At 43.1% G+C, this 23032-nt stretch overlaps 13 non-coding genes and 2 pseudogenes across 13 annotated transcripts; all 15 read left to right on the forward strand.

Annotated features, from left to right (window-relative positions):
- Positions 1-145: 145 nt before the first annotated feature.
- LOC125733883 (5S ribosomal RNA) lies at positions 146-264 on the forward strand. Its single transcript, XR_007393216.1, has one exon. It is a non-coding gene; the product is annotated as a 5S ribosomal RNA (ribosomal RNA).
- Positions 265-1345: 1081 nt separating this feature from the next.
- Positions 1346-1464, forward strand: LOC125733884 (5S ribosomal RNA). The gene has a single exon (XR_007393217.1). It is a non-coding gene; the product is annotated as a 5S ribosomal RNA (ribosomal RNA).
- Positions 1465-2545: 1081 nt separating this feature from the next.
- LOC125732572 (5S ribosomal RNA) lies at positions 2546-2664 on the forward strand. The gene has a single exon (XR_007391948.1). It is a non-coding gene; the product is annotated as a 5S ribosomal RNA (ribosomal RNA).
- A 1077-nt stretch (positions 2665-3741) lies between these two features.
- Positions 3742-3860, forward strand: LOC125731018 (5S ribosomal RNA). Its single transcript, XR_007391308.1, has one exon. It is a non-coding gene; the product is annotated as a 5S ribosomal RNA (ribosomal RNA).
- A 1076-nt stretch (positions 3861-4936) lies between these two features.
- On the forward strand, positions 4937-5055 carry LOC125732573 (5S ribosomal RNA). Its single transcript, XR_007391949.1, has one exon. It is a non-coding gene; the product is annotated as a 5S ribosomal RNA (ribosomal RNA).
- Positions 5056-6138: 1083 nt separating this feature from the next.
- Positions 6139-6257, forward strand: LOC125732574 (5S ribosomal RNA). Its single transcript, XR_007391950.1, has one exon. It is a non-coding gene; the product is annotated as a 5S ribosomal RNA (ribosomal RNA).
- A 1078-nt stretch (positions 6258-7335) lies between these two features.
- Positions 7336-7454, forward strand: LOC125732576 (5S ribosomal RNA). The gene has a single exon (XR_007391952.1). It is a non-coding gene; the product is annotated as a 5S ribosomal RNA (ribosomal RNA).
- A 1083-nt stretch (positions 7455-8537) lies between these two features.
- LOC125732577 (5S ribosomal RNA) lies at positions 8538-8656 on the forward strand. The gene has a single exon (XR_007391953.1). It is a non-coding gene; the product is annotated as a 5S ribosomal RNA (ribosomal RNA).
- Positions 8657-9732: 1076 nt separating this feature from the next.
- LOC125731427 (5S ribosomal RNA) lies at positions 9733-9851 on the forward strand (annotated as a pseudogene).
- A 1077-nt stretch (positions 9852-10928) lies between these two features.
- On the forward strand, positions 10929-11047 carry LOC125731308 (5S ribosomal RNA). Its single transcript, XR_007391594.1, has one exon. It is a non-coding gene; the product is annotated as a 5S ribosomal RNA (ribosomal RNA).
- Positions 11048-12149: 1102 nt separating this feature from the next.
- On the forward strand, positions 12150-12268 carry LOC125731428 (5S ribosomal RNA; annotated as a pseudogene).
- A 1076-nt stretch (positions 12269-13344) lies between these two features.
- On the forward strand, positions 13345-13463 carry LOC125730911 (5S ribosomal RNA). Its single transcript, XR_007391205.1, has one exon. It is a non-coding gene; the product is annotated as a 5S ribosomal RNA (ribosomal RNA).
- A 1079-nt stretch (positions 13464-14542) lies between these two features.
- On the forward strand, positions 14543-14661 carry LOC125732458 (5S ribosomal RNA). Its single transcript, XR_007391838.1, has one exon. It is a non-coding gene; the product is annotated as a 5S ribosomal RNA (ribosomal RNA).
- Positions 14662-15741: 1080 nt separating this feature from the next.
- LOC125730271 (5S ribosomal RNA) lies at positions 15742-15860 on the forward strand. Its single transcript, XR_007390632.1, has one exon. It is a non-coding gene; the product is annotated as a 5S ribosomal RNA (ribosomal RNA).
- Positions 15861-16944: 1084 nt separating this feature from the next.
- On the forward strand, positions 16945-17063 carry LOC125732459 (5S ribosomal RNA). The gene has a single exon (XR_007391839.1). It is a non-coding gene; the product is annotated as a 5S ribosomal RNA (ribosomal RNA).
- The last annotated feature ends 5969 nt before the right edge of the window (positions 17064-23032 follow it).

A 23032-nucleotide genomic window follows, 5' to 3' on the forward strand; every position in this document is an offset into this window, starting at 1 on the left:
GTGGGTCCGGCGCTGCCGATTGGATGGTGGTGCTGCAGTGTGAGTCAGATAAAAAAAAAAAAAAAACAGGAGTAGGATCCAATGGGACTAACTGGCATGTATAGACGCGTGTAATGCAAAAGGGCTGTTTTTGGTCGCGTCTCTCGCTTATGGCCATACCACCCTGAACACGCCCGATCTCATCCGATCTCGGAAGCCAAGCAGGGTAGGGTCTGGTTAGTACTTGGATGGGAGACCTCCTGGGAATACCAGGTACTGTAAGCTTTTCTCACTTTTACTTTATACAGGGGGCGCTCCACTTCACGATTAATTTAAATCTATCACTCCCCTTCCATTTTACTATTTTATATATATATATATATATTTTTCTCTCATTCATAAAGGCAGCTTTTACACACCGTTTTACTCTAAATACTTCCTGGTAATTCTAGGTGCTGTAAGCTGTTCGTGCCTTTATTCCACCAGGGCGCGATCTTCTCACAAACTTGAAGACTGTCACTCCCCATTCACGTTTTACAACTTATTGTTAATGATAAAGAGACAGCTTTTTACACACAGTTTTAAACAAAGTACTGATATTATTCCTCTTCAACTGACCGCTTTGTTTTCTATGCAAAAACCACTTCGCCAGAGAAGACTCGATATTATTGGCATAGCAAGTTCTGCTCTTCTCCTTTCAAAACTTGCTAAAAGCTGTATTTAAAAGAACAGATTGGCCGGGGTAATTCACACCCTTCAATGCCAGCTTAATGTTTAGGTTAGTGGGAATCACAGAGGAATTAGGGATGGAAACTTCTTTGCTGGTGGTAGAAGCGGTCTGGTGAATTTTTAGAGAGAAGAGGCCGTCGATGTTTGAATGTAGAAAATTGTTCTGGCTGCAGCCAGCAGTATGGACTTGTTGGTGTGTGTAGCTCCCAGTGTTCTGACAGCGCGACGTTTTAGGGAAGCATGTGATTCAGCAGCTACCAGTGGGCTTCGTGCGGCGGAGATTTTGTGGCTGTTAGCGGAGTTGATAACAGAGGGTCGTTAAGAGAAGCCTGCATGCAGTAGGCAAAGGAGTAATGTTTGCCGGCGGGGGACGTGCGGCGATTAACCTGTGCGGTAGTGAAAAGGAGTTAAAAAGAAGGAAGTGTGCGGATGCGGAAAGAATGGAATAATTGTGGTAGGCTGCCGGCTGAGTAGTTTGGTGAATGTTTGGTGTGGGTCCGGCGCTGCCGATTGGATGGTGGTGCTGCAGTGTGAGTCAGATAAAAAAAAAAAAAAATCCAGGAGTAGGATCCAATGGGACTAACTGGCATGTATAGACGCGTGTAATGCAAAAGGGCTGTTTTTGGTCGCGTCTCTCGCTTATGGCCATACCACCCTGAACACGCCCGATCTCATCCGATCTCGGAAGCCAAGCAGGGTAGGGTCTGGTTAGTACTTGGATGGGAGACCTCCTGGGAATACCAGGTACTGTAAGCTTTTCTCACTTTTACTTTATACAGGGGGCGCTCCACTTCACGATTAATTTAAATCTATCACTCCCCTTCCATTTTACTATTTTATATATATATATATATATTTTTCTCTCATTCATAAAGGCAGCTTTTACACACCGTTTTACTCTAAATACTTCCTGGTAATTCTAGGTGCTGTAAGCTGTTCGTGCCTTTATTCCACCAGGGCGCGATCTTCTCACAAACTTGAAGACTGTCACTCCCCATTCACGTTTTACAACTTATTGTTAATGATAAAGAGACAGCTTTTTACACACAGTTTTAAACAAAGTACTGATATTATTCCTCTTCAACTGACCGCTTTGTTTTCTATGCAAAAACCACTTCGCCAGAGAAGACTCGATATTATTGGCATAGCAAGTTCTGCTCTTCTCCTTTCAAAACTTGCTAAAAGCTGTATTTAAAAGAACAGATTGGCCGGGGTAATTCACACCCTTCAATGCCAGCTTAATGTTTAGGTTAGTGGGAATCACAGAGGAATTAGGGATGGAAACTTCTTTGCTGGTGGTAGAAGCGGTCTGGTGAATTTTTAGAGAGAAGAGGCCGTCGATGTTTGAATGTAGAAAATTGTTCTGGCTGCAGCCAGCAGTATGGACTTGTTGGTGTGTGTAGCTCCCAGTGTTCTGACAGCGCGACGTTTTAGGGAAGCATGTGATTCAGCAGCTACCAGTGGGCTTCGTGCGGCGGAGATTTTGTGGCTGTTAGCGGAGTTGATAACAGAGGGTCGTTAAGAGAAGCCTGCATGCAGTAGGCAAAGGAGTAATGTTTGCCGGCGGGGGACGTGCGGCGATTAACCTGTGCGGTAGTGAAAAGGAGTTAAAAAGAAGGAAGTGTGCGGATGCGGAAAGAATGGAATAATTGTGGTAGGCTGCCGGCTGAGTAGTTTGGTGAATGTTTGGTGTGGGTCCGGCGCTGCCGATTGGATGGTGGTGCTGCAGTGTGAGTCAGATAAAAAAAAAAAAAAATCCAGGAGTAGGATCCAATGGGACTAACTGGCATGTATAGACGCGTGTAATGCAAAAGGGCTGTTTTTGGTCGCGTCTCTCGCTTATGGCCATACCACCCTGAACACGCCCGATCTCATCCGATCTCGGAAGCCAAGCAGGGTAGGGTCTGGTTAGTACTTGGATGGGAGACCTCCTGGGAATACCAGGTGCTGTAAGCTTTTCTCACTTTTACTTTATACAGGGGGCGCTCCACTTCACGATTAATTTAAATCTATCACTCCCCTTCCATTTTACTATTTTATATATATATATATTTTTCTCTCATTCATAAAGGCAGCTTTTACACACCGTTTTACTCTAAATACTTCCTGGTAATTCTAGGTGCTGTAAGCTGTTCGTGCCTTTATTCCACCAGGGCACGATCTTCTCACAAACTTGAAGACTGTCACTCCCCATTCACGTTTTACAACTTATTGTTAATGATAAAGAGACAGCTTTTTACACACAGTTTTAAACAAAGTACTGATATTATTCCTCTTCAACTGACCGCTTTGTTTTCTATGCAAAAACCACTTCGCCACAGAAGACTCGATATTATTGGCATAGCAAGTTCTGCTCTTCTCCTTTCAAAACTTGCTAAAAGCTGTATTTAAAAGAACAGATTGGCCGGGGTAATTCACACCCTTCAATGCCAGCTTAATGTTTAGGTTAGTGGGAATCACAGAGGAATTAGGGATGGAAACTTCTTTGCTGGTGGTAGAAGCGGTCTGGTGAATTTTTAGAGAGAAGAGGCCGTCGATGTTTGAATGTAGAAAATTGTTCTGGCTGCAGCCTGCAGTATGGACTTGTTGGTGTGTGTAGCTCCCAGTGTTCTGACAGCGCGACGTTTTGGGGAAGCATGTGATTCAGCAGCTACCAGTGGGCTTCGTGCGGCGGAGATTTTGTGGCTGTTAGCGGAGTTGATAACAGAGGGTCGTTAAGAGAAGCCTGCATGCAGTAGGCAAAGGAGTAATGTTTGCCGGCGGGGGACGTGCGGCGATTAACCTGTGCGGTAGTGAAAAGGAGTTAAAAAGAAGGAAGTGTGCGGATGCGGAAAGAATGGAATAATTGTGGTAGGCTGCCGGCTGAGTAGTTTGGTGAATGTTTGGTGTGGGTCCGGCGCTGCCGATTGGATGGTGGTGCTGCAGTGTGAGTCAGATAAAAAAAAAAAAAAAACCAGGAGTAGGATCCAATGGGACTAACTGGCATGTATAGACGTGTGTAATGCAAAAGGGCTGTTTTTGGTAGCATCTCTTGCTTATGGCCATACCACCCTAAACATGCCCGATCTCGTCTGATCTCGGAAGCTAAGTGGGGTAGGGTCTGGTTAGTACTTGGATGGGAGACTGCCTGGGAATACCACGTGCTGTAAGCTTTTCTCACTTTTACTTTATACAAGGGGCGCTCCACTTCACGATTAATTTAAATCTATCACTCCCCTTCCATTTTACTATTTTATATATATATATTTTTTCTCTCATTCATGAAGGCAGCTTTTACACACGTTTTACTCTAAATACTGCCTGGTAATTCTAGGTGCTGTAAGCTGTTCGTGCCTTTATTCCACCAGGGCACGATCTTCTCACAAACTTGAAGACTGTCACTCCCCATTCACGTTTTAGAACTTATTGTTAATAATAAAGAGACAGCTTTTTACACACAGTTTTAAACAAAGTACTGATATAATTCCTCTTCAACTCACCGCTTTGTTTTCTATGCAAAAAGCACTTCGCCACAGAAGACTTGATATTGTTGGCATAGCAAGGTCTGCTCTTCTCCTCCTTTCAAAACTTGCTAAAAGCTGTATTTAAAAGAGCAGGTTGGCCGGGGTAATTCACACCCTTCAATGCCAGCTTCATGTTTAGGTTAGTGGGAATCACAGAGGAATTATAGATGGAAACTTCTATGCTGGTGGTAGAAGCGGTCTGGTGAATTTTTAGAGAGAAGAGGCCGTCGATGTTTCAATGTAGAAAATTGTTCTGGCTGCAGCCTGCAGTATGGACTTGTTGGCGTGTGTAGCTCCCAGTGTTCTGACAGCGTGACATTTTGGGGAAGCATGTGATTCAACAGCAACCAGTGGGCTTCGTGCGGCGGAGATTTTGTGGCTGTTAGCGGAGTTGATAACAGAGGGTCTTTAAGAGAAGCCTGCATGCGGTAGGCAAATGAGTAATGTTTGCCGGCGGGGGACGTGCGGCGATTAACCTGTTCGGTAGTGAAAAGGACTTAAAGAGAAGGAAGTGTGCGGATGCGGAAAGAATGGAATAATTGTGGTAGGCTGCCGGCTGAGTAGTTTGGTGAATGTTTGGTGTGGGTGCGGCGCTGCCGATTGGATGGTGGTGCTGCAGTGTGAGTCAGATAAAAAATTAAAAAAACAGGAGTAGGATCCAATGGGACTAACTGGCATGTATAGACGTGTGTAATGCAAAAGGGCTGTTTTTGGTCGCGTCTCTCGCTTATGGCCATACCACCCTGAACACGCCCGATCTCATCCGATCTCGGAAGCCAAGCAGGGTAGGGTCTGGTTAGTACTTGGATGGGAGACCTCCTGGGAATACCAGGTGCTGTAAGCTTTTCTCACTGTTACTTTATACAGGGGGCGCTCCACTTCACGATTAATTTAAATCTATCACTCCCCTTCCATTTTACTATTTTATATATATATATATATATTTTTCTGTCATTCATAAAGGCAGCTTTTACACACCGTTTTACTCTAAATACTTCCTGGTAATTCTAGGTGCTGTAAGCTGTTCGTGCCTTTATTCCACCAGGGCGCGATCTTCTCACAAACTTGAAGACTGTCACTCCCCATTCACGTTTTACAACTTATTGTTAATGATAAAGAGACAGCTTTTTACACACAGTTTTAAACAAAGTACTGATATTATTCCTCTTCAACTGACCGCTTTGTTTTCTATGCAAAAACCACTTCGCCACAGAAGACTCGATATTATTGGCATAGCAAGGTCTGCTCTTCTCCTCCTTTCAAAACTTGCTAAAAGCTGTATTTAAAAGAACAGATTGGCCGGGGTAATTCACACCCTTCAATGCCAGCTTAATGTTTAGGTTAGTGGGAATCACAGAGGAATTAGGGATGGAAACTTCTTTGCTGGTGGTAGAAGCGGTCTGGTGAATTTTTAGAGAGAAGAGGCCGTCGATGTTTGAATGTAGAAAATTGTTCTGGCTGCAGCCAGCAGTATGGACTTGTTGGTGTGTGTAGCTCCCAGTGTTCTGACAGCGCGACGTTTTAGGGAAGCATGTGATTCAGCAGCTACCAGTGGGCTTCGTGCGGCGGAGATTTTGTGGCTGTTAGCGGAGTTGATAACAGAGGGTCGTTAAGAGAAGCCTGCATGCAGTAGGCAAAGGAGTAATGTTTGCCGGCGGGGGACGTGCGGCGATTAACCTGTGCGGTAGTGAAAAGGAGTTAAACAGAAGGAAGTGTGCGGATGCGGAAAGAATGGAATAATTGTGGTAGGCTGCCGGCTGAGTAGTTTGGTGAATGTTTGGTGTGGGTCCGGCGCTGCCGATTGGATGGTGGTGCTGCAGTGTGAGTCAGATAAAAAAAAAAAAAAACCAGGAGTAGGATCCAATGGGACTAACTGGCATGTATAGACGCGTGTAATGCAAAAGGGCTGTTTTTGGTCGCGTCTCTCGCTTATGGCCATACCACCCTGAACACGCCCGATCTCATCCGATCTCGGAAGCCAAGCAGGGTAGGGTCTGGTTAGTACTTGGATGGGAGACCTCCTGGGAATACCAGGTGCTGTAAGCTTTTCTCACTTTTACTTTATACAGGGGGCGCTCCACTTCACGATTAATTTAAATCTATCACTCCCCTTCCATTTTACTATTTAATATATATATATATTTTTCTCTCATTCATAAAGGCAGCTTTTACACACCGTTTTACTCTAAATACTGCCTGGTAATTCTAGGTGCTGTAAGCTGTTCGTGCCTTTATTCCACCAGGGCACGATCTTCTCACAAACTTGAAGACTGTCACTCCCCATTCACGTTTTAGAACTTATTGTTAATAATAAAGAGACAGCTTTTTACACACAGTTTTAAACAAAGTACTGATATAATTCCTCTTCAACTCACCGCTTTGTTTTCTATGCAAAAACCACTTCGCCACAGAAGACTTGATATTGTTGGCATAGCAAGGTCTGCTCTTCTCCTCCTTTCAAAACTTGCTAAAAGCTGTATTTAAAAGAGCAGGTTGGCCGGGGTAATTCACACCCTTCAATGCCAGCTTCATGTTTAGGTTAGTGGGAATCACAGAGGAATTATAGATGGAAACTTCTATGCTGGTGGTAGAAGCGGTCTGGTGAATTTTTAGAGAGAAGAGGCCGTCGATGTTTCAATGTAGAAAATTGTTCTGGCTGCAGCCTGCAGTATGGACTTGTTGGCGTGTGTAGCTCCCAGTGTTCTGACAGCGTGACATTTTGGGGAAGCATGTGATTCAACAGCAACCAGTGGGCTTCGTGCGGCGGAGATTTTGTGGCTGTTAGCGGAGTTGATAACAGAGGGTCTTTAAGAGAAGCCTGCATGCGGTAGGCAAATGAGTAATGTTTGCCGGCGGGGGACGTGCGGCGATTAACCTGTTCGGTAGTGAAAAGGACTTAAAGAGAAGGAAGTGTGCGGATGCGGAAAGAATGGAATAATTGTGGTAGGCTGCCGGCTGAGTAGTTTGGTGAATGTTTGGTGTGGGTGCGGCGCTGCCGATTGGATGGTGGTGCTGCAGTGTGAGTCAGATAAAAAATTAAAAAAACAGGAGTAGGATCCAATGGGACTAACTGGCATGTATAGACGCGTGTAATGCAAAAGGGCTGTTTTTGGTCGCGTCTCTCGCTTATGGCCATACCACCCTGAACACGCCCGATCTCATCCGATCTCGGAAGCCAAGCAGGGTAGGGTCTGGTTAGTACTTGGATGGGAGACCTCCTGGGAATACCAGGTGCTGTAAGCTTTTCTCACTGTTACTTTATACAGGGGGCGCTCCACTTCACGATTAATTTAAATCTATCACTCCCCTTCCATTTTACTATTTTATATATATATATATATATTTTTCTGTCATTCATAAAGGCAGCTTTTACACACCGTTTTACTCTAAATACTTCCTGGTAATTCTAGGTGCTGTAAGCTGTTCGTGCCTTTATTCCACCAGGGCGCGATCTTCTCACAAACTTGAAGACTGTCATTCCCCATTCACGTTTTACAACTTATTGTTAATGATAAAGAGACAGCTTTTTACACACAGTTTTAAACAAAGTACTGATATTATTCCTCTTCAACTGACCGCTTTGTTTTCTATGCAAAAACCACTTCGCCACAGAAGACTCGATATTATTGGCATAGCAAGGTCTGCTCTTCTCCTCCTTTCAAAACTTGCTAAAAGCTGTATTTAAAAGAACAGATTGGCCGGGGTAATTCACACCCTTCAATGCCAGCTTAATGTTTAGGTTAGTGGGAATCACAGAGGAATTAGGGATGGAAACTTCTTTGCTGGTGGTAGAAGCGGTCTGGTGAATTTTTAGAGAGAAGAGGCCGTCGATGTTTGAATGTAGAAAATTGTTCTGGCTGCAGCCAGCAGTATGGACTTGTTGGTGTGTGTAGCTCCCAGTGTTCTGACAGCGCGACGTTTTAGGGAAGCATGTGATTCAGCAGCTACCAGTGGGCTTCGTGCGGCGGAGATTTTGTGGCTGTTAGCGGAGTTGATAACAGAGGGTCGTTAAGAGAAGCCTGCATGCAGTAGGCAAAGGAGTAATGTTTGCCGGCGGGGGACGTGCGGCGATTAACCTGTGCGGTAGTGAAAAGGAGTTAAAAAGAAGGAAGTGTGCGGATGCGGAAAGAATGGAATAATTGTGGTAGGCTGCCGGCTGAGTAGTTTGGTGAATGTTTGGTGTGGGTCCGGCGCTGCCGATTGGATGGTGGTGCTGCAGTGTGAGTCAGATAAAAAAAAAAAAAAACCAGGAGTAGGATCCAATGGGACTAACTGGCATGTATAGACGCGTGTAATGCAAAAGGGCTGTTTTTGGTCGCGTCTCTCGCTTATGGCCATACCACCCTGAACACGCCCGATCTCATCCGATCTCGGAAGCCAAGCAGGGTAGGGTCTGGTTAGTACTTGGATGGGAGACCTCCTGGGAATACCAGGTGCTGTAAGCTTTTCTCACTTTTACTTTATACAGGGGGCGCTCCACTTCACGATTAATTTAAATCTATCACTCCCCTTCCATTTTACTATTTAATATATATATATATTTTTCTCTCATTCATAAAGGCAGCTTTTACACACCGTTTTACTCTAAATACTTCCTGGTAATTCTAGGTGCTGTAAGCTGTTCGTGCCTTTATTCCACCAGGGTGCGATCTTCTCACAAACTTGAAGACTGTCACTCCCCATTCACGTTTTACAACTTATTGTTAATGATAAAGAGACAGCTTTTTACACACAGTTTTAAACAAAGTACTGATATTATTCCTCTTCAACTCACCGCTTTGTTTTCTATGCAAAAACCACTTCGCCACAGAAGACTCGATATTATTGGCATAGCAAGTTCTGCTCTTCTCCTTTCAAAACTTGCTAAAAGCTGTATTTAAAAGAACAGATTGGCCGGGGTAATTCACACCCTTCAATGCCAGCTTAATGTTTAGGTTAGTGGGAATCACAGAGGAATTAGGGATGGAAACTTCTTTGCTGGTGGTAGAAGCGGTCTGGTGAATTTTTAGAGAGAAGAGGCCGTCGATGTTTGAATGTAGAAAATTGTTCTGGCTGCAGCCTGCAGTATGGACTTGTTGGTGTGTGTAGCTCCCAGTGTTCTGACAGCGCGACGTTTTGGGGAAGCATGTGATTCAGCAGCTACCAGTGGGCTTCGTGCGGCGGAGATTTTGTGGCTGTTAGCGGAGTTGATAACAGAGGGTCGTTAAGAGAAGCCTGCATGCAGTAGGCAAAGGAGTAATGTTTGCCGGCGGGGGACGTGCGGCGATTAACCTGTGCGGTAGTGAAAAGGAGTTAAAAAGAAGGAAGTGTGCGGATGCGGAAAGAATGGAATAATTGTGGTAGGCTGCCGGCTGAGTAGTTTGGTGAATGTTTGGTGTGGGTCCGGCGCTGCCGATTGGATGGTGGTGCTGCAGTGTGAGTCAGATAAAAAAAAAAAAAAACCAGGAGTAGGATCCAATGGGACTAACTGGCATGTATAGACGCGTGTAATGCAAAAGGGCTATTTTTGGTAGTGTTTCTCGCTCACGGCCATACCACCCTGAACGCGCCCGATCTCGTCTGATCTCAGAAGCTAAGCAGGCTAGGGTCTGGTTAGTACTTGGGTGGGAGACCACCTGGAAATATCAGGTGCTGTAAGCTTTTCTCACTTTTACTTTATACAGGGGGCGCTCCACTTCACGATTAATTTAAATGTATCACTCCCCTTCCATTTTACTATTTTATATATTTCTTTTTTCTCTCATTCATAAAGGCAGCTTTTACACACCGTTTTACTCTAAATACTGCCTGGTAATTCTAGGTGCTGTAAGCTCTTCGTGCCTTTATTCCACCAGGGCGCGATCTTCTCACAAACTTGAAGACTGTCACTCCCCATTCACGTTTTACAACTTATTGTTAATAATAAGGAGACAGCTTTTTACACACAGTTTTAAACAAAGTACTAATATAATTCCTCTTCAACTCACCGCTTTGTTTTCTATGCAAAAACGACTTCACCACAGAAGACTCGTTATTATTGGCATAGCAAGGTCTGCTCTTCTCCTCCTTTCAAAACTTGCTAAAAGCTGTATTTAAAAGAGCAGGTTGGCCGGGGTAATTCACACCCTTCAATGCCAGCTTAATGTTTAGGTTAGTGGGAATCACAGAGGAATTAGGGATGGAAACTTCTTTGCTGGTGGTAGAAGCGGTCTGGTGAATTTTTAGAGAGAAGAGGCCGTCAATGTTTGAATGTAGAAAATTGTTCTGGCTGCAGCCTGCAGTATGGACTTGTTGGTGTGTCTAGCTCCCAGTGTTCTGACAGCGCGACGTTTTGGGGAAGCATGTGATTCAGCAGCTACCAGTGGGCTTCGTGCGGCGGAGATTTTGTGGCTGTTAGTGGAGTTGATAACAGAAGGGCATTAAGAGAAGCCTGCATGCGGTAGGCAAAGGAGTAATGTTTGCCGGCGGGGGACGTGTGGCGATTAACCTGTGCGGTAGTGAAGAGGAGTTAAAGAGAAGGAACTGTGCAGATGCGGAAAGAATGGAATAATTGTGGTAGGCTGCCGGGTGAGTAGTTTGGTGAATGTTTGGTGTGGGTCCGGTTCTGCCGATTGGATGGTGGTGCTGCAGTGTGAGTCAGATAAAAAAAAAAAAAAAAACAGGAGTAGGATCCAATGAGACTAACTGGCATGTATAGACGCGTGTAATGCAAAAGGGCTATTTTTGGTAGTGTCTCTTGCTTACGGCCTTACCACCCTGAACGTGCCCGATCTCGTCTGATCTCAGAAGCTAAGCAGGCTAGGGTCTGGTTAGTACTTGGATGGGAGACCACCTGGAAATACCAGGTGCTGTAAGCTTTTCTCACTTTTACTTTATACAGGGGGCGCTCCACTTCACGATTAATTTAAATCTATCACTCCCCTTCCATTTTACTATTTTATATATATATATATATATATATATATATATATATATATATTTCTCTCATTCATAAAGGCAGCTTTTACACACCGTTTTACTCTAAATACTTCCTGGTAATTCTAGGTGCTGTAAGCTGTTCGTGCCTTTATTCCACCAGGGCGCGATCTTCTCACAAACTTGAAGACTGTCACTCCCCATTCACGTTTTACAACTTATTGTTAATGATAAAGAGACAGCTTTTTACACACAGTTTTAAACAAAGTACTGATATAATTCCTCTTCAACTCACCGCTTTGTTTTCTATGCAAAAACCACTTCGCCACAGAAGACTCGATATTATTGGCAAAGCAAGGTCTGCTCTTCTCCTCCCTTCAAAACTTGCTAAAAGCTGTATTTAAAAGAGTAGGTTGGCCGGGGTAATTCACACCCTTCAATGCCAGATTAATGTTTAGGTTAGTGGGAATCACAGAGTAATTAGGGATGGAAACTTCTTTGCAGGTGGTAGAAGCGGTCTGGTGAATTTTTAAAGAGAAGAGGCCGTCGATGTTTGAATGTAGAAAATTGTTCTGGCTGCAGCCTGCAGTATGGACTTGTTGGTGTGTGTAGCTCCCAGTGTTCTGACAGCGCGACGTTTTGGGGAAGCATGTGATTCAACAGCTACCAGTGGGCTTCGTGCGGCAGAGATTTTGTGGCTGTTAGCGGAGTTGATAACAGAGGGTTGTTAAGAGAAGCCTGCATGAGGTAGGCAAAGGAGTAATGTTTGCCGGCGGGGGACGTGCGGCGATTAACCTGTGCGGTAGTGAAAAGGAGTTAAAGAGAAGGAAGTGTGCGGATGCGGAAAGAATGGAATAATTGTGGTAGGCTGCCGGATGAGTAGTTTGGTGAATGTTTGGTGTGGGTCCGGTGCTGCCGATTGGATGGTGGTGCTGCAGTGTGAGTCAGATAAAAAAAAAAAAAAACAGGAGTAGGATCCAATGGGACTAACTGGCATGTATAGACGCGTGTAATGCAAAAGGGCTATTTTTGGTAGTGTTTCTCGCTCACGGCCATACCACCCTGAACGCGCCCGATCTCGTCTGATCTCAGAAGCTAAGCAGGCTAGGGTCTGGTTAGTACTTGGGTGGGAGACCACCTGGAAATATCAGGTGCTGTAAGCTTTTCTCACTTTTACTTTATACAGGGGGCGCTCCACTTCACGATTAATTTAAATGTATCACTCCCCTTCCATTTTACTATTTTATATATTTCTTTTTTCTCTCATTCATAAAGGCAGCTTTTACACACCGTTTTACTCTAAATACTGCCTGGTAATTCTAGGTGCTGTAAGCTGTTCGTGCCTTTATTCCACCAGGGCGCGATCTTCTCACAAACTTGAAGACTGTCACTCCCCATTCACGTTTTACAACTTATTGTTAATGATAAAGAGACAGCTTTTTACACACAGTTTTAAACAAAGTACTGATATTATTCCTCTTCAACTCACCGCTTTGTTTTCTATGCAAAAACCACTTCGCCACAGAAGACTCGATATTATTGGCATAGCAAGTTCTGCTCTTCTCCTTTCAAAACTTGCTAAAAGCTGTATTTAAAAGAACAGATTGGACGGGGTAATTCACACCCTTCAATGCCAGCTTAATGTTTAGGTTAGTGGGAGTCACAGAGGAATTAGGGATGGAAACTTCTTTGCTGGTGGTAGAAGCGGTCTGGTGAATTTTTAGAGAGAAGAGGCCGTCGATGTTTGAATGTAGAAAATTGTTCTGGCTGCAGCCTGCAGTATGGACTTGTTCGTGTGTGTAGCTCCCAGTGTTCTGACAGCGCGACGTTTTGGGGAAGCATGTTATTCAGCAGCTACCAGTGGGCTTCGTGCGGCGGAGATTTTGTGGCTGTTAGCGGAGTTGATAACAGAGAGTCGTTAAGAGAAGCCTGCATGCGGTAGGCAAAGGAGTAATGTTTGCCGGCGGGGGACGTGCGGCGATTAACCTGTGCGGTAGTGAAAAGGAGTTAAAGAGAAGGAAGTGTGCGGATGCGGAAAGAATGGAATAATTGTGGTAGGCTGCCGGCTGAGTAGTTTGGTGAATGTTTGGTGTGGGTCCGGCACTGCCGATTGGATGGTGGGGCTGCAGTGTGAGTCAGATAAAAAAAAAAAAAAAAAAACAGGAGTAGGATTCAATGGGACCAACTGGCATGTATAGACGCGTGTAATGCAAAAGGGCTGTTTTTGGTCGCGTCTCTCGCTTACGGCCATACCACCCTGAACACGCCCGATCTCATCCGATCTCGGAAGCCAAGCAGGGTAGGGTCTGGTTAGTACTTGGATGGGAGACCTCCTGGGAATACCAGGTGCTGTAAGCTTTTCTTACTTTTACTTTAAACGGGGGGCGCTCCACTTCACGATTAATTTAAATCTATCACTCCCCTTCCATTTTACTATTTTATATATATATATATTTTTTCTCTCATTCATAAAGGCAGCTTTTAGAAACCGTTTTACTCTAAATACTTCCTGGTAATTCTAGGTGCTGTAAGCTGTTCGTGCCTTTATTCCACCAGGGCGCGATCTTCTCACAAACTTGAAGACTGTCACTCCCCATTCACGTTTTACAACTTATTGTTAATGATAAAGAGACAGCTTTTTACACACAGTTTTAAACAAAGTACTGATATTATTCCTCTTCAACTGACCGCTTTGTTTTCTATGCAAAAACCACTTCGCCACAGAAGACTCGATATTATTGGCATAGCAAGTTCTGCTCTTCTCCTTTCAAAACTTGCTAAAAGCTGTATTTAAAAGAACAGATTGGCCGGGGTAATTCACACCCTTCAATGCCAGCTTAATGTTTAGGTTAGTGGGAGTCACAGAGGAATTAGGGATGGAAACTTCTTTGCTGGTGGTAGAAGCGGTCTGGTGAATTTTTAGAGAGAAGAGGCCGTCGATGTTTGAATGTAGAAAATTGTTCTGGCTGCAGCCTGCAGTATGGACTTGTTGGTGTGTGTAGCTCCCAGTGTTCTGACAGCGCGACGTTTTGGGGAAGCATGTGATTCAGCAGCTACCAGTGGGCTTCGTGCGGCGGAGATTTTGTGGCTGTTAGCGGAGTTGATAACAGAGGGTCGTTAAGAGAAGCCTGCATGCAGTAGGCAAAGGAGTAATGTTTGCCGGCGGGGGACGTGCGGCGATTAACCTGTGCGGTAGTGAAAAGGAGTTAAAGAGAAGGAAGTGTGCGGATGCGGAAAGAATGGAATAATTGTGGTAGGCTGCCGGCTGAGTAGTTTGGTGAATGTTTGGTGTGGGTCCGGCGTTGCCGATTGGATGGTGGGGCTGCAGTGTGAGTCAGATAAAAAAAAAAAAAAAAAACAGGAGTAGGATCCAATGGGACCAACTGGCATGTATAGAGGCGTGTAATGCAAAAGGGCTGTTTTTGGTAGCGTCTCTCGCTTATGGCCATACCACCCTGAACACGCCCGATCTCGTCTGATCTCGGAAGCTAAGCAGGGTAGGGTCTGGTTAGTACTTGGATGGGAGACCACCTGGGAATACCAGGTGCTGTAAGCTTTTCTCACTTTTACTTTATACAGGGGGCGCTCCACTTCACGATTAATTTAAATCTATCACTCCCCTTTCATTTTACTATTTTATATATATATATATTTTTTTTCTCTCATTCATGAAGGCAGCTTTTAGAAACTGTTTTACTCTAAATACTTCCTGGTAATTCTAGGTGCTGTAAGCTGTTCGTGCCTTTATTCCACCAGGGCGCGATCTTCTCACAAACTTGAAGACTGTCACTCCCCATTCACATTTTACAACTTATTGTTAATGATAAAGAGACAGCTTTTTACACACAGTTTTAAACAAAGTACTGATATTATTCCTCTTCAACTGACCGCTTTGTTTTCTATGCAAAAACCACTTCGCCACAGAAGACTCGATATTATTGGCATAGCAAGTTCTGCTCTTCTCCTTTCAAAACTTGCTAAAAGCTGTATTTAAAAGAACAGATTGGCCGGGGTAATTCACACCCTTCAATGCCAGCTTAATGTTTAGGTTAGTGGGAGTCACAGAGGAATTAGGGATGGAAACTTCTTTGCTGGTGGTAGAAGCGGTCTGGTGAATTTTTAGAGAGAAGAGGCCGTCGATGTTTGAATGTAGAAAATTGTTCTGGATGCAGCCTGCAGTATGGACCTGTTGGTGTGTGTAGCTCCCAGTGTTCTGACAGCGCGACGTTTTGGGGAAGCATGTGATTCAGCAGCAACCAGTGGGCTTCGTGCGGCGGAGATTTTGTGGCTGTTAGCGGAGTTGATAACAGAGGGTCGTTAAGAGAAGCCTGCATGCAGTAGGCAAAGGAGTAATGTTTGCCGGCGGGGGACGTGCGGCGATTAACCTGTGCGGTAGTGAAAAGGAGTTAAAAAGAAGGAAGTGTGCGGATGCGGAAAGAATGGAATAATTGTGGTAGGCTGCTGGCTGAGTAGTTTGGTGAATGTTTGGTGTGGGTCCGGCGCTGCCGATTGGATGGTGGGGCTGCAGTGTGAGTCAGATAAAAAAAAAAAAAAGAACATTAGTAGGATCCAATGGGACCAACTGGCATGTATAGAGGCGTGTAATGCAAAAGGGCTGTTTTTGGTAGCGTCTCTCGCTTATGGCGATACCACCCTGAACACGTCCGATCTCATCTGATCTTGTAAGCTAAGCAGGGTAGGGTCTGGTTAGTACTTGGATGGGAGACCTCCTGGGAATACCAGGTGCTGTAAGCTTTTCTCACTTTTACTTTATACAGGGGGCGCTCCACTTCACGATTAATTTAAATCTATCACTCCCCTTCCATTTTACTATTTTATATATATATATATATATATTTTTCTCTCATTCATAAAGGTAGCTTTTACACACCGTTTTACTCTAAATACTTCCTGGTAATTCAAGGTGCTCTAAGTTGTTCGTGCCTTTATTCCACCAGGGCGCGATCTTCTCACAAACTTGAAGACTGTCACTCCCCATTCACGTTTTACAACTTATTGTTAATGATAAAGAGACAGCTTTTTACACACAGTTGTAAACAAAGTACTGATATTATTCCTCTTCAACTGACCGCTTTGTTTTCTATGCAAAAACCACTTCGCCACAGAAGACTCGATATTATTGGCATAGCAAGTTCTGCTCTTCTTCTTTCAAAACTTGCTAAAAGCTGTATTTAAAAGAACAGATTGGCCGGGGTAATTCACACCCTTCAATGCCAGCTTAATGTTTAGGTTAGTGGGAATCACAGAGGAATTAGGGATGGAAACTTCTTTGCTGGTGGTAGAAGCGGTCTGGTGAATTTTTAGAGAGAAGAGGCCGTCGATGTTTGAATGTAGAAAATTGTTCTGGCTGCAGCCTGCAGTATGGACTTGTTGGTGCGTGTAGCTCCCAGTGTTCTGACAGCGCGACGTTTTGGGGAAGCATGTGATTCAGCAGCTACCAGTGGGCTTCGTGCGGCGGAGATTTTGTGGCTGTTAGTGGAGTTGATAACAGAAGGTCATTAAGAGAAGCCTGCATGCGGTAGGCAAAGGAGTAATGTTTGCCGGCGGGGGACGTGCGGCGATTAACCTGTGCGGTAGTGAAAAGGAGTTAAAGACAAGGAAGTGTGCGGATGCGGAAAGAATGGAATAATTGTGGTAGGCTGCCGGTTGAGTAGTTTGGTGAATGTTTGGTGTGGGTCCGGCGTTGCCGATTGGATGGTGGGGCTGCAGTGTGAGTCAGATAAAAAAAAAAAAAAAAAACAGGAGTAGGATCCAATGGGACCAACTGGCATGTATAGAGGCGTGTAATGCAAAAGGGCTGTTTTTGGTAACGTCTCTCGCTTATGGCCATACCACCCTGAACACGCCCGATCTCGTCTGATCTCGGAAGCTAAGCAGGGTAGGGTCTGGTTAGTACTTGGATGGGAGACCACCTGGGAATACCAGGTGCTGTAAGCTTTTCTCACTTTTACTTTATACAGGGGGCGCTCCACTTCACGATTAATTTAAATCTATCACTCCCCTTCCATTTTACTATTTTATATATATATATATATTTTTTCTCTCATTCATGAAGGCAGCTTTTAGAAACCGTTTTACTCTAAATACTTCCTGGTAATTCTAGGTGCTGTAAGCTGTTCGTGCCTTTATTCCACCAGGGCGCGATCTTCTCACAAACTTGAAGACTGTCACTCCCCATTCACATTTTACAACTTATTGTTAATGATAAAGAGACAGCTTTTTACACACAGTTTTAAACAAAGTACTGATATTATTCCTCTTCAACTGACCGCTTTGTTTTCTATGCAAAAACCACTTCGCCACAGAAGACTCGATATTATTGGCATAGCAAGTTCTGCTCTTCTCCTTTCAAAACTTGCTAAAAGCTGTATTTAAAAGAACAGGTTGGCCGGGGTAATTCACACCCTTCAATGCCAGCTTAATGTTTAGGTTAGTGGGAATCACAGAGGAATTAGGGATGGAAACTTCTTTGCTGGTGGTAGAAGCGGTCTGGTGAATTTTTAGAGAGAAGAGGCCGTCGATGTTTGAATGTAGAAAATTGTTCTGGCTGCAGCCTGCAGTATGGACTTGTTGGTGTGTGTAGCTCCCAGTGTTCTGACAGCGCGACGTTTTGGGGAAGCATGTGATTCAGCAGCAACCAGTGGGCTTCGTGCGGCGGAGATTTTGTGGCTGTTAGCGGAGTTGATAACAGAGGGTCGTTAAGAGAAGCCTGCATGCAGTAGGCAAAGGAGTAATGTTTGCCGGCGGGGGACGTGCGGCGATTAACCTGTGCGGTAGTGAAAAGGAGTTAAAAAGAAGGAAGTGTGCGGATGCGGAAAGAATGGAATAATTGTGGTAGGCTGCTGGCTGAGTAGTTTGGTGAATGTTTGGTGTGTTTGATAGTTAATGAAACATAGTTCAAATTCAACAGTGTCAGCAGTCATCCACTATGCAGGGAGACTACAGATTCACTATAACGACCCCATTTATCTGCTAGAATTATTTAAAAATTGTTTTTGACAGAATAAAGCCTTAGTTATTTTAATAAATATGTTTTTTCAGTAAATGTATATTCATGCTCATGTGCACAAACACACACACACACACGCAGACCGGTGGTGAGGGGCTTTAGAGTTTAACTTTAGGTCTGTGAAAGTATAGGACCGCGATGTGTATACAGACCCCAAAACATACTAACTTAGTCGTTCATGAGTCTTATTGTGAAAAACCACACAAAATAGACTTGTAAATTTTAAAGAAAACAACATTAACAGCTTTTGTTAATGTTTAAATGTATAAAAACTTTAGATGTGTTTGTTAAACAGTCAAACAAAAATGTGTTATTTTAAAGTAGTATAAAATATAACCTTAATTTTGGACGCAAGATGAACAACCTACACACACAGACACACACACACACACACACACACACACACACACACACACACACAGCAAAACCCCAAGCATGCGCACAACCAAAGGTTGGGAAGTGTGCTTTCCTTATCTCACAAGTCATGGAAGGGTGGGAGGGGGGCCATATAAGTTGGGGGTAGGAACTGTGGAATCAGGCAAGGGTGTAAGAATTTAGGATATAGTCTTGTTATTTTAAAGAAGGTGTACATGATTATTTAATTACATTTAATAGCAACCAGTAAGCTACATTTACACATTAAATGCAAATACACATTAAATGCAAATACACATTAAAACTTTAAAGAATGGTAATATAACTTGACCATAGTTTTTAGTTACACAAATATTTTAAAAGGTAACGTGAAAGTTTTTCAAAGTAAGATGTACGAATGTTTTAAAAGGTAACGTGAAAGTTTTTCAAAGTAAGATGTACAAATGTTTTAAAACGTAACATGAAAGTTTTTCAAAGTAAGATGTACGAATGTTTTAAAATTTGACATGAAAGTTTTTCAAAGTAAGATGTACAAGTATTTTAAAATGTAACATGAACGTTTTTCAGATAAACAGATGTTTTAAAATGTAACATGAAAGTTTTTCAAAGTAAGATGTACAAATGTTTTAAAACGTAACATAAAAGTTTTTCAAAGTAAGATGTACAAATGTTTTAAAATTTGACATGAAAGTTTTTCAAAGTAAGATGTACAAATGTTTTAAGACGTAACATGAACGTTTTTCAGATAAACAGATGTTTTAAAATGTAACATGAAAGTTTTTCAAAGTAAGATGAACAAATGTTTTAAAATGTGACATGAAAGTTTTTCAAAGTAAGATGTACACCTTCTTTAAAATAACAAGACTATATCCTAAATTCTTACACCCTTGCCTGATTCCACAGTTCCTACCCCCAACTTATATGGCCCCCCTCCCACCCTTCCATGACTTGTGAGATAAGGAAAGCACACTTCCCAACCTTTGGTTGTGCGCATGCTTGGGGTTTTGCTGTGTGTGTGTGTGTGTGTGTGTGTGTGTGTGCGTGTGTGTGTAGGTTGTTCATCTTGCGTCCAAAATTAAGGTTATATTTTATACTACTTTAAAATAACACATTTTTGTTTGACTGTTTAACAAACACATCTAAAGTTTTTATACATTTAAACATTAACAAAAGCTGTTAATGTGTTTTCTTTAAAATTTACAAGTCTATTTTGTGTGGTTTTTCACAATAAGACTCATGAACGACTAAGTTAGTATGTTTTGGGGTCTGTATACACATCGCGGTCCTATACTTTCACAGACCTAAAGTTAAACTCTAAAGCCCCTCACCACCGGTCTGCGTGTGTGTGTGTGTGTGTGTGTGTGTGTGTGTGTGTGTGTGTGTGTGTGTGTGTGTGTGTGTGTGTGTGTGTGTGTGTGTGTGTGTGTGTGTGTGTGTGTGTGTGGCACATGCATTCGTTTGTCCGTCCGTCTGTCTGTGGTCAGTGTTAGTTGTGAACTGTGTGCTTGGTTTTTTAGTCCTGCTCTCTGTTTAGCCTAGTTCCTTAGTTGTGTTACTTAATGATTTCTTTAGTTCAATCTTATTTCTCCCAGCTAGTTTCGGACCCCTCACGGCCTTTTTGTTTAGTATTTTACCCCAGGGTGCTCTGTTTTTCTTTAATAAACCCCATTTTCGTCTTGGAGCTGCTAGTGGATCATCACCTTTTCCTGTCTGTGCCATAAAAGATTAGCCTTTTCAGAAAGTATAGGCAGTGCTGTGCTTTGCCTACTACCACTTAGACGTTTTTTGTTGCAAGCACAGGTCACAGACCTGTCTTCAAATTTTATATTGCAAGTTTAGTGACAAACACCGAAAATAATTGCCAGGTCACAAGCACAGACCCCCTCTAGCCTTTAAGACAAGGGGGCAAATAAATAATCCAAGTGTGCAGAAAATCATCCATCCATCCATCCATTTTCCAAACCGCTTATCCTATTGGGTCGCGGGGGGTCCGGAGCCTATCCCGGAATCAATGGGCACGAGGCAGGGAACAACCCAGGATGGGGGGCCAGCCCATCGCAGGGCACACTCACACACCATGCACTCACACATGCACACCTATGGGCAATTCAGCAACTCCAATTAGCCTCAGCATGTTTTTGGACTGCGGGGGGAAACCGGAGTACCCGGAGGAAACCCCACGACGACATGGGGAGAACATGCAAACTCCGCACACATGTGACCCAGGCGGAGACTCGAACCCGGGTCCCAGAGGTGTGAGGCGACAGTGCTAACCACTGCACCACCATGCCGCCCCCGTGCAGAAAATCAATAAAATGAAAATTAGACACAAACTAATTCAACTCAAGAAAGAAAATATTATTAAGCTAAGAGAAGTAGAGTTTTTAAGTTTACCATTCATGTAGTACTGGAGACTCACTCAGACCATAGAATCATACAGAATAGCATTAAAGACACAATTTAGTAATTTAAGCATCCAAAATGAGTAAAAGAGGGGCAGGGCGACTGCTCATTTGTACTACTCCCTGTATACTTTCTCATAATGCTACACCATGGGGTTCCTACAACAGGCCTTGAAGAAACCTCTGTCCGGGACAGGTTACTTGTCATACAGGTGGACCACAGTCATCATCAATGATGAGATAAATACCTATTTCATTAAATGATTTAAAAAATAATACTTGAATATTCTAATGTAATTCAACATGTACCGGCAAGAAACCTTCATCATACAACACAATGTTTTAAGCAGCAGACATGTTTTAATCACAGGACTTGTTCACCATGTCACATTAGGCAAACAGTCTTGTCCTGACAAACTGCAACTACTGTACAAGAGACGTATCCAAGGAACGGTCATATATAACATGCCTTCAGAAATTCATGACACACTGTCTGATATTGCAATACAGTTCATAAAAATGCCCGGGGCGAACCTAAAACAAAAGGAAGATGACACTTCACGATTCTAATACATATATCACTTAATTTCAGAGTACCGCAATTCACTTAACTTCTACTACAAGAATCCCACACCGTCATGCCAGTTAAAATCAGGCTCAGACGACGCTTCTAGCTGCAGAAGAAAAATACATTTGTGACCAACTTAAATTCGGCCTCAATGTCTGCCTCTTAAAACGCGACGCTTCATTCCCAATATATTTGTCTAAATACAAATAGATTTCATAATGCGGTCGATTTGTTGAGCAATACATGATCTGTCTATACATATCCAGGCGACGGCTTTTTGTTCCGCTGATACAATCATGTTACCTTGTTAGCTTTGACATGAGGTGACATTACAGTGACATTGTTTTAAAATACTCTACAGTAAAATAGAACAAGTGTAAGGTGATTAGAGGCTACTTGAATAAAATTAAAGAATGTCGACAAAACAGAATGAGCCTTTAAATGTTTTACGTTAAAGAAAAGCGTCTATGTTTGTATGTTAAACACCTGTTGGCATAAGCGCATGCAGTTTACGACCGTATGCTTCTCCATCACCTATCAAACACTAGGCCGACGGTGCTTAGACAACCACACATAACATGCAAACCAGAAAAATATGCACATGCTTCTTGTGGATTTCAATAGTTTTGTACGTTTATTTTTTATTTATTTAAATGTCGATTAGGTTTTCTTCTAAACCGTGTATTTACTGAATGAAAAATACAGCAAGCTTTAAGACCAGCTAAAGATGTTATTGCTAGCCAGCTCCCTCCTGGCGTTGACAGCAGCATTAAGAGCAAATGTACACGAACCTGGCTAAAGTGTCTCGGGGATAGTTAGATAGTAAAAACGTCAGAGCCCCCGATAGGTGGTAAAGTAAGAAAATGAAACTTCGCTCACTTTTCGCTCAGAAATCTCACTGCAAAGTGGATGATGACTGGTTCTGTTGAATTAGGACTAAGTTTCATTAAGTGTGACAGATGGTGCAGCTCAGTTACCGGTGTTAACATGGCATCCTCAGTAAGCATCTCAAATCAGGCACCCGGATGCTATAAGCATAGGCCTTGGGGGTCACCTTGTAGGGAAGTCAACATTTACTGAAAAGCCATCTTTATTAAAAAATAACTAAGCCTTTATTCTTTAAAGTCTTTAACGTGTTTTATTGCGACTGCTAAATGTAGTTTACTAGCTCCTACTGTTATAAATTAAATGCTATTAATCAGCTGCACTCGTAGTTACAGCTTTCTCTGGACCTGACCCTACACTGGGTACATGCATGGGGAGCATTGCTGACATAAGGATCTAATGCCTAGGTGTCGAGTCTCACGGTTAAAACTCCCAGTCCCCGTGTGGCTCAGGGTTCATCAGCTGTTAAAGATTGGTAGATTCCATGAGAGGTACCCCTTTAAATACGGTTTATTCCCACCACCCCACAAAATTAGTACATTTTAAAAACACAACCGTGCTACATACATATAACAAAACATATGCACAACTTTTATTTTGAATAATAAAACACCCGGTCATGGTACATTTTAAAAACTCATTTGATAAATGTACACAAGCTTGAAAA

This window comes from Brienomyrus brachyistius, chromosome 2 (assembly GCF_023856365.1).
Source record: "Brienomyrus brachyistius isolate T26 chromosome 2, BBRACH_0.4, whole genome shotgun sequence".
Taxonomy (NCBI): domain Eukaryota; kingdom Metazoa; phylum Chordata; class Actinopteri; order Osteoglossiformes; family Mormyridae; genus Brienomyrus; species Brienomyrus brachyistius.